This window comes from Zalophus californianus, chromosome 13, assembly GCF_009762305.2.
Source record: "Zalophus californianus isolate mZalCal1 chromosome 13, mZalCal1.pri.v2, whole genome shotgun sequence".
In the NCBI taxonomy this organism is placed as follows: domain Eukaryota; kingdom Metazoa; phylum Chordata; class Mammalia; order Carnivora; family Otariidae; genus Zalophus; species Zalophus californianus.
Window position 1 is genome coordinate 5123584 of NC_045607.1, and position 10667 is coordinate 5134250.

Below are 10667 nucleotides of genomic sequence, written 5' to 3' on the forward strand. Positions count from 1 at the left end.
AATAACAAGTTGCATTAGTTGACATATATAGAATCTGTATCTAATTTTTATTGATTGATTTGATTTTTACTTTTTATTTTTTTGAGAAAGCGAGAGAGTCCTCGCGTGAGAGAGCACAAGCAGGGAGAGGGGCAGAGGGAGAGGGACAGAGAGATCTCCAGTAGACTCCATGCCCAGCGTGGAGCCCGATATAGGGCTCAAAATCATGACCCTGAGATCATGACCTGAGCTGGAACCAATAGTCAGACACTTAACCGACTGAGCCACCCAGGAACCCTGAGTGATTTTATTTTTAAGCAATCTCCACATCTAATGTGGGGCTTGAACTCACAACCCTGAGATCACGAGTTGCATGCTCTTCCTGAGTCAGCCAGGCACCCCATATTTTTATTTATTTTTAATGCTTAACATTTTGATTTATTTTTTTAAATTCAGGTATAATTAACACAGTGTTATACTAGTTTCAGGAGTACAATACTATGAGTCAACAATTCTATATGTTACTCAGTGCTTATGGAGAAAAGTATACTCTTAATCCCCTCAGAATCCTGTATCTAATTTTTAGAAAATCACTTTCTTTACGTATGGAACATTTGCAGAAATCAATCCAAATTCAGCCGTAAACATTTTGAAAAATGTTCTTTTTCCACATTTTCTTAAACATTTCAAAATTAAAAAAATAATATTCTTTAAAAAAATTCTCTCACCACAGTGCAATTCAGACAGGTGTTAATAATAAAAGGATGTTAAAAAAATAATAAAAGGTGGGGTGCCTGGGTGGCTCAGTCATTAAGCGTCTGCCTTCGGCTCAGGTCATGATCCCAGGGTCCTGGGATCGAGCCCTGCATCGGGCTCCATGCTCGGCGGGAGGCCTGCTTCTCTCTCTCCCACTCCCCCTGCTTGTGTTCCTTCTCTCGCTTTGTCTCTCTCTGTCAAATAAATAAATAAAATCTTTAAAAAAAAATAATAAAAGGATGTTTTATAAAACCAGCATATGTTTGGAAATTGGATGAAAAATTTCTAAATGACTCCTGGATAAAAGAAGAAGTCATAATGAAAGTCTAAAAAAAAGGATGTAGAACTGAAAAAAAAAAAAGTAGGGAATATTGCCTATCAAAATGTGTGTGTATATGGCGCACCTGGGTGGCTGGGTTGGTTAAGTGTCTGCCTTTGGCTCAAGTCATGATCTGGGGGTCCTGGGATTGAGCCCCACGTAGGGCTCTCAGCTCAGTGGGGAGTCTGTTTCTCCCTCTCCCTCTGCCCCTCCCCCCAAACTCATGCTCTCTCTCTCTCAAAAGAAATAAAATAAAATCTTTAAAAAAAATGTGTGGGATGCACAAAAATGATCCCTCAAGGAAACTTTCAAGTTTAAATGCTTATATTAAAAGAAAGGCTGAGGGGTACCTGGCTGGCTCAGTCGGTGGAGCATGTGACTCTTGACCTCGGTGTTGTGAGTTCGAGCCCCACGTTGGGTGTAGAGATGACTTAAAAAAAAAAAAGCCTTAGGGCGCCTGGGTGGCTCAGTCGTTAGGCGTCTGCCTTCGGCTCAGGTCATGATCCCAGAGTCCTTGCACTGGGCCCCACATCGGGCTCCCTGCTCCGTGGGAAGCCTGCTTCTCCCTCTCCCACTCCCCCTGCTTGTGTTCCCTCTCTCGCTGTGTCTCTCTGTCAAATAAATAAATAAAATCTTAAAAAAAAAATGTCTAATGAAATATAAGAATTAGGCAGAAAATGATGCTATTTCACGAAAAGACAAATAAGAGAGAATGCATGCTAAACATAAGGAGTTCTGGTAGCATAAAGATGCCAAGAAATGCAGGTCAGCCACCTCATGCTTCTGGGACCTTCTCTGTGTGAACCTAGCAAGTAAGGACAAAAGGAGCCAGCTTAGGGGGTTTGGGTAAGTGTGAGCAATAGTATATTTGGTAGGCTTTTATCAGTGGAAGCTACTGTTATCATGCTTGTCTGGGGTAACCCAGACAAGGAGAGAGGGGCAGGGGGTTAACGTGGCTTTCCCTTCCATTTCCTGGGGTGGGGGTCGGGGGATGAGGACTGGTCTGGTCTGTGAGCCTGCTCAGCCCCCCTCTGGTTAAAGTGTGTGCCCTTCATTTCCATGACCGTTCTGACAGCCTCCTGTCTGCGCCCGACTGTGCTCGTTAAAAGTAACAGAAACCCTGCTCCATCCCGCTGCAAAGAGGCTTGATCCACTCACATACCAGAGACGGCCAAGGACTGAAACTCGGGCCCAGCCAATTTTCAAAACAACCCCACTCATCCCACGTTAGAGATGCTGATGCCGAGGTTCTGAGCAGTCAAGAGACTTGCCCAACGCTGTGCGACCCTAATGGGAAGTTGGTGCTGCAGCCTCGTCCTGCTGACCCAGAGCCTGGTTTGGGTTCATTTGCAGGAGGAAACACTGCTGAATTAACAGCCAATGACTCCAGCAGCCGCAGGACTTGCGTGCGCAGAATCGACACAAACCGGTCTCCCTCTCCCTCACCCACAGCGGGGTGGTAGAATTAGTGGTAGAATTAGGTACCTGGGCCTTTCTGAACCAGCTGGGACAATGAATCCCAGGACAATCTTGCTAAAGGCTCAGAGGCTTGGGCCACACCCCAGCTGGACGCCACTGATTTTTCCAGCTGAGGGTCCTGGAAGTCAGGGTTGCTGGTTCTCGAACTTGGCTGTACTGGAGTCACCTGGGGAGCTTGGAAAAAAATCACCCTGTGGAGACCACACCCCAGGCCAATGACATCCTAACCTCTGCAGGTGGGTTTCCTTCTTCTTTTAAATAATTGAAAGCTGTGGTTAGTCTCCCTATTATCCACGCCCTAAGAGAGGCCACCAGCTTCCAGGGACCTTTTCTGTCCAGCAGCAAGATCTTGCTCTCAGCAAGGCAGGCTGTGGACCAGCACAGGGGGAGGGCCGCTCAGCGCACTTCAGGTTCCTGAACAAGGGAAGGGCAGATGACATGGACACGTAACTCTCAAAGAAGAAAAACAAATGCAACAGCTAACAGTGCCTGAGAAAACGTTCTGTCTTTGGATGAATTTGCCGGGGCTGCCACTGCAAAGTCCCCCACACCGACTGTCTTAAACAACAGAAATACTGTTGAACAGAAGTAACAACAGTACGTGTACCATTTCTCGTTTCTAACCTCAGAGGGAAGGCCGTGAATGTTTCCCCATTTATCAGGCTAAGGTAGTTCCCCTCCATCTCTGAATTGCTGCGAAGTTGTTAGCATGAATTTATGTTGCACTCTTACAAATACAAGATGCTTCAGCCTCTGTTACGATGATCCTGTGGTTTTTGTTTCTTTAATCAGTTAATGTATTAAATGACACCGATTGATTTTTCATTTTTTTCTTTTTTAAAGAATTTATTTATTTATTTGAGAGAGAGAGAACAAACAGGGGGAGGGGCAGAGGCAGAGGGAGAAGGAGGCTCCTCGATGAGCAGGGAGCCCAATGCCGGGCTCGATCCCAGAACCCTGGGATCCTGACCTGAGCCAAAGGCAGACGCTTAACCGACTGAGCCACCCAGGTGACCCTGATTTTTCTAATAGTAAACCATTCCTTGCAGTCATGGGATAGAACTAATTCCATCATGTATATGATGCGTTTTTAGATACTGTTGTATTCAGCTGCTGTTTTAGTTGTATTTGTTTTATGTTTTACCTTTACATTCATGAATGAAATGTGTCTGTAATTTTCCTTTCTTGCACTGTTTTTGTCTGGTGTAGTTATCCAGGTTAGACTGGTCTAGTAGAGAGAGTGTCTCTCCTTGATCTGTTCTCTGCAGTAGTTTAATATTAGAAGGATCTGCTCCTTAAAGGTTTGGTAGGGTTCACCTGTCAGTCAGCCAAACCTGGTGTTATTTGTCGTTGTTCCATTCCTTAACACAATCCTTGAATAAAAGAATATTTAATTTTCTAATATTCTTTTTTTTTAAGATTTTATTCATTTGAGAGAGAGAGAGAGAGAGAGAGAGCACAAGTAGGGGAGAGGGGCAGAAGGAGAGGGAGAAGCAGACTCCCCACTGAGCAGGGAGCCCAATGCCGGGCTCGATCCCAGGACCCTGGGATCATGATTTGAGCCGAAGGCAGATGTTTAACCATCTGAGCCACCCAGGAGCCCCAAATTTTCTAATATTCTTTAATGGTTGGGGTCAAGTGTTCTACTTCTTGGGCCCATTTTGGTATAATTCTTTTATCCTACTGGACAAAGGGTAAGTTGATGAAACTTCTCTAGTGATCCATTTGGTAACACTCACCAAAAACCTTTTATTTCTTTAAAGAGTTATTTATTTATTTATTTGAGAAGGAGAGAGGGAGAGAGGGAGCAAGCAGGGGGAGGGGCAGAGGGAGAGGGAGACAAGGAGACTCCCCGCTGATCAGGGACCCTGACAACTTGGAGCTCGATCCCAGCACCCTGAGATCATGACCTGAGCTGAAATCAAGAGTTGGATGCCTAACCAACTGTACCACCCAGGTGCCCCACCACCAAAAACCTTTTAAAGAAATGTACACACACAGGGACGCCTGGGTGGCTTAGTTGTTAGGCGTCTGCCTTTGGTTCAGGTCGTGGTCCCAGGGTCCTGGGATCAGGCCCCGCATCGGGCTCCCTGCTCCGCGGGAAGCCTGCTTCTCCCTCTCCCACTCCCCCTGCTTGTGTTCCCTCTCTCGCTGTGTCTCTCTCTGTCAAATAAATAAAATCTTTAAAAAAGAAAAAAAAAAGAAAGAAATGTACACACACACATGCACACTCACCACTGGGTCTAACAATTCTACTGGTAGGAATTTAACACGAAAGCCAACGGTGCAGGGCGCCTGGGTGGCTCAGTCTGTTAAGCATCTGCCTTTGGCTCAGGTCATGATCCCAGGGTCCTGGGATCGAGTTGGGCTCCCTGCTCAGCAGAGAGCCTGCTTTTCCCTCTGCTTGTGAGCACTCTCTGTCTCTCAAATAGATAAAATCTTAAAAAAAAAAAAAAAGCCAACTGTGCAAAGAGACACAGACAAGGGTTGTAACTGCATGACTCGTATTTACAGCCAACCTGGGAGTCTGTTCTAATACCCATTCGAATGGCTACATTGCAAGTGCAGGGAAGTGTGGGCAGGGAGCTGGAGACATGGGACCCCTCACACCCCGCCGGTGGGACTGTAAATGGTGCAGCTACTGTGGGATAGGTGGCGGTTCCTCCAAAAGTTAACACACAGAATTTCCCTGTGCCCTAGCCACTCCACTCCGAGGTGCGTGCCTAGAAAAACTGACAGCAGGGACTCAGCAAATACTTGTGCATGAACGTTCACGGCAGCACCATTCACAACAGCCAGAGAATGCAAACAACCCAAATGTCCACCAAAGGATGGATGGATAGACAAAATGTGCTCCAGCCACATGATGGAATATTACTCAGCCCTGAACAGGAATGGAGTTCTGACACCTGCTACAACATGGATGAACCTCAAAGACATTACACCTAAAGCAGCCAGACATAAAAGTCACATATCGTATGATTCTATCTGCAGGAAGTGTCCAGAAGAGGCAGATCCATGGGGACAGAAGGCAGACTGGTAAATTCCAGGAGCGGGGGGTGGGGGGCGGGGGGGTGGGGGTGGGGAAGGACAGGAGCTCACAGAGAAGTAGGCTTGGGGTTTTATTTTGGAGTGATAAAAAGGGTTTGGAACAACCTCGTGAATATAATAATTACCACTGAATTGTACACTTTAAATTGGTTAATTTTATGGTATGTGAGTTTCACCTCAATTAATATGATGTTATATAAGGGATCACCATGAGGCTGTTATAAGTCAAGAGGTAGATGTTTAACTATTGATGTAGGAAGATATTCACAATATGTCAATAAATGAAAAAAGTAGGTCATAAAACTATAATGTAAACAGCTTTTTTTTGCTCAAAATACATCATATTTTTATGAACACATAAAAAAATGTCTCAAAGGAGTAACCAAAAAATGTTTGCTTTTGGCTTTCCTCTGTGTGCTCATTTTTAAATAATGAACATGCATTCTTATGTAACCAAAAAACAGGCTAACTGGGGAAAGAGAATGCTTTCTTAAATTCACCCTGTTCTTTGTGAGGCTCTCAGGAGACTCTCCGCACATCTGCTGGCCTGGGGCTCCGGACCAGACTTCCTCTCTTATAAAGGGGGGTGAGGGTGGGCGGCCGCCCAGGTCACAGGGGGAGGGGCAGGTCTGGGGCTTTCCCCAGGGACCCCTCTCTCTGCGCCAAGGTCCTCCTAGGACCGTGCTCACTAGTGTCTGTCCACACAAACCCTCCCGGCTGAAGGATTTCAGCTGAGGAATGAGGGTTTCAAGACCCTCTTGCGCTGACTCGTCTGCCACCAGGGGATGCTGCACGGGATGGAGCAGAGGCAGCTCTGGGCCTCCAGGGGCTCCCGTTGCATCTCTGACCCCACTGGAAGTCTCTCCTTGAGGCCAGGCCCAGGCTTCGGCTCAGGGTGGGGCTCTTCCCAGGGCTTGGCCGCTCCTGCCAGACCTTGCAGCTGGGTGGCTGGTGAGAGGCCCTCTCTCAGGGTCCCAGCAAGCCCTGCGCTCGGGCTGGGAGCCCTCCCTCTCCCACCAGCAAGCCTAGACCTGGGCCAGGCTCTTAGCTTCAGTAACGGGGGCCAGGAGCTGCACCGTGTCTGGGGGAGCAGCTGTGGGGCCGATGCCAAGACGCGGGAAGGTTTCAGAAATTCTGTCTGGGAGACAGCATGTCCTAGGCCGGGCCTGGGGACCCTACCGTCTTCATGAGTAAGAGTGTGTGTGTGTGTGTGTGTGTGCGTGTGCGTGCGCGCGCGTGCACGCATGCATGAACAGATACATATTAGGATTCCAAGATAAAATATAGGACATCCAGTTGAATTTGGAACTTTGAATAAAATGAACAGTTTTTTAGTATGTGTGTCCCAAATATTGCACCCTGCATTTTTATTTGCTAAGTCTGGCAAGCCTGGTACGTGTGCCAGTGTTTGAGTGTGCACATTTGCGCAAGAGCACACATATGTGTGTGTAGAGACATAGGCAAGGCCAGGTGTATGTCTGTATACACATCAAAATGCAGGCGTGGAGGGGTCGCTGAGTTCGAGCCTCTGTGTGTGCCATTGTCTACGTAGGCGTGTGTATCGATGTACGTACGTGGATGTGAACGTGCGTGTTTCCAGGTTTGCATCTACACATACCGCAAACCGTGAGACGTTAGATGTGGAAGTGTCTATGTATGCGCAGGTTCCAGAAGAGTAAAGCTGGAAGCCAGCTTAGAGGTTTCCTGTGTGTGATTGCACATGGGAGGAAACCAGGTTCCGCCGGCCAGACGAGATTTCCTGTGCGCACACGGGGAGGGCACTCTGAGCTCTGACCCCGAGCCAGACACCCTGCTCCTGCAGCACCCCGGCCCCACAACAGCCCTCTTATCACGAGGCGCACTTCACACTCGGGGCAGAGTCGGGGGGAGTGCGGCCAGGGCACCAGCCTGCGCCCGGACACGTGTGCTCACACGTGAGTTACATAAACGCCGTGGGCCACAGTGGCGGCCAGATGTTCAGTTTCTTCCTGGAGCCAGATTGGCAGCTGATCTAGGAGTCCGTGCATTTTTCTAACTCCTGCTATCCTTCCTCTTGCCCCTTCTGGAGTTTTCCGCAGGCGGGGAAAGGGACTGGGGACGCGGGGGTTTCCTGAAGAACTGGCCGCTCCCGCTTCCCCCGGGCGGGGGCTCAGGATGATGGGGTGGCCTCTGCAGAGATGCCAGCCCTCCCGGGCGGCTCCTTGCACAGTGCTCATCCCACACCGCCCGGAAGCGTCCCGGCTCCGCCAGCAGGGTGGTGCAGGCCTGGTCCCGGCGCAGCGCTCCACTGGGCTCCAGACCTGCCCCCAGCCTGGCGTGGGTCCCGCTCTCCCCGGAGCCTTGCTCTTCCTGTGCTGATGGGTGAGAGCCAGCTGACCCGATAGACTCAGTGCATTCGCGTCCCCGGGCTGCCTTCGCACAGGGCCTCGGATCGGGGGCTCAAACAACAGAAACATGTTCACTCACTGTTCTGGAGGCTGGAAGTCCGAGATCAAAGCCCCTCTCCTTGGTTGGTAGACCCCACCTGCTTCCTGGCTCTTCCCATGGTCTTCCTTTTGTGTGTGCCCTCGTCCAAGTTTCCTCTTCTCGCGCAACACCTGCCCTGCTGGGTTCGGGTCCACTCTCCGGACCTCCTTTTAACTGAAGCATGTCTTTAAGGCCCTGGCTGCAAATACAGTTACGTTCTAAGATACTAGGGGTTAGGACTTCAGTGTATTTATTCAGAGGGGGCCGGGGACACTGTTCAGCCCCTAATGCCCACGGTGGTATGTTTCCTGGAGAGGCTCCCTCCACCCCAGCCCCACCATTGCTAGGCCGACGTTGCCGGGGGGCTTCAGAAACCCCAGCTTCCCGTCCCTTATTTTGACATGACGACTTTATCGGGTGCCAAGTTCCAGGTCGGGGGGACCCTTCAATCCCAGCCGCGAGCTCCTTTGGAGAGAAGGTTCGGCTGACACGGAAGCAAACTTTATGGGGCTGGAGGGGTCAGTTCGTAGCCTGGAGCCCGGGAGGCTGGGGGCAGAGGTTCGGGGGTGGCTCCTTGGTGCCCTGGGCCCTTGGTGTGGCCCTGACAGCCTCACTGGACCTCAGTGTCACCCTATGTGAAGAGGCTGCTGGGCCGCTGATCCCAGAGGCCTCGGATTTAATGGCGGGCATGTTTTCTGGGAGAGGGGCAGTGGGGCTACTGGCCACGGCAGCAGGTACGGCTGGGGTGGCCTGAGGGAGGCACCCGGGCCAGGCTCCCCTCGCTGCCCTAACACTCACTGCGTGCTTAGGGGCTTAAAGTAACAGCAATTGACTGTCTTACCGCCTGGAGGGTCACAAGTCCACACCAGTCTCATGGGGGGGCTAAGATCCAGGTATGGCAGGGCTGGTTCCTTCTAGAGCCTCCAGGGGAGCATTCTTTCCCGGCTTCTAGAGGCCCTTCCTCTGCCCCCGAGGCCAGCAGGCTGAGCCCCCACGCTAGAGGCTCTGAGCTTTCATCCCGCCCCCTTCCACTTTCAAGGACCCTTGTGATTGCGTTGGGCCCACCTGGAGGAGCCGGGTTATGCTCCCTATTTAGGGTCAGCTGATCAGCAACCTTGATTCCATCCGCTGTCTCAATTCCCACCTAATGAAACATAGTCTCTGGTCCGGGGCATTTGGAAGCAGACATCCCTGGGGGGCTGTTATTCTGTCCGCCACAGCATGCCGCATGCGTCATCTCTTCCTCCCCGACCCTCGGGCAGTGGGGACTGTCATCATCACCCTTGATTTATCTGCGGCTCTGTAGTGTCGATGGCCCCCTCCGGGGAGCGGCAACGCAGTGGCTCACGCTGTCCGGCTGTCCGGCTTGGAGGCCTGGCTCCTGGCCCCCACCCCACGCCGCCTGGGCATCGCTTCTGCTCCCTTTCGCATCTCCGGGGATGTCCTGTGAGGAGACTGCCACAGATGTGTGCACAAAGAGGGAGCAAATTTTCATGGGGGGGGGGTGTGGGTTACAGCAGAGAAAACCTTCCAGAAGCCTAAGAAACCAGTACCTACCCAGAGAGGCCCGGCTAAGAAAATGAATGCACGTTAACTATACTGGAATTAGTATTTGAAAATTAATAAAAAGGGGAAAGCGAATTCAGCAGGGGTGCAGCTGACGGTCCTGTGGGACCCTATGGAAGCACCCAGAGATGTGTCCATGACATCCGATGACACGGGATGGCGATTATAAAACAATAGTCATCATTCTGCTTGGTTTGAAGTGTGTGTGCGTGCATCCCTACGCGTCTGTGAGCACAGCGAAGGGTCACTGGGACCAGTCCCAGGGCCACCTCTTCCCACGGTGGGGTTGCAGCATTTGGGGGGCTGGAGCCTCTCTTTTGCCAGGTCCGAACTGTAACCGTGATGAGGCCTGGTGCTCTGGCCCTCTCCAAGGGTCCTCCCCGCCCCCACTGCCTGTCCTCAGGAGGCCACCTCCCAGTGGCCTCTCTCATCCGTGAGCTTGGACTTGGAGGGGCAGAGCAGCGGCCCCAGCAGCCCTGGTGCTCCCAGCTAGCTCCGCCTCTCCGGCCCCCTTCCCCAAATCCTCCCCACCACACCGAACAGCTGTTTGTCCCTTTTCTGGGGCTGGAGTGGGGTTCCCCCCTCTCGCGGGACTTGAACCACGGTGACGATGGTCACAGAATCCCCGAAGCCCTGCGGTTGCCATGGAGATGGGAGCAGGTGGTCAGGTGGAAATCGCCCTTCCGCGCCACCCTGAGAGGTCCTCCCCGCCTCCGTCTGATGCTCCCGTGACAGCTTTCCAGAAAAACCGCTCTCGCGGGGGAGGAGCACAGACCCTCCACACCCCGCCCTGCCCTGCCCACCCCCACACCAGGGTCCGGGGAGCCACGCCAGGAGCCGGCCCGCACTGGTCCCACCGGGACATGGGCACACGCCCACCTCCAGGTTCCCGAGCTCCCACCCGACGCCTGCCCATCCAAGCCCCTAAGCATTCTGCCCCGAGCGCCCAGGGGACAAGCGCGGTCCTCTCTGGGGCCGCGGTGGTCCAGGCGGCTCATCCTTTCCTTTGCAACCTTTAGTGTGCCAGGCCTAAGCTGGGTGCTCTGCATCC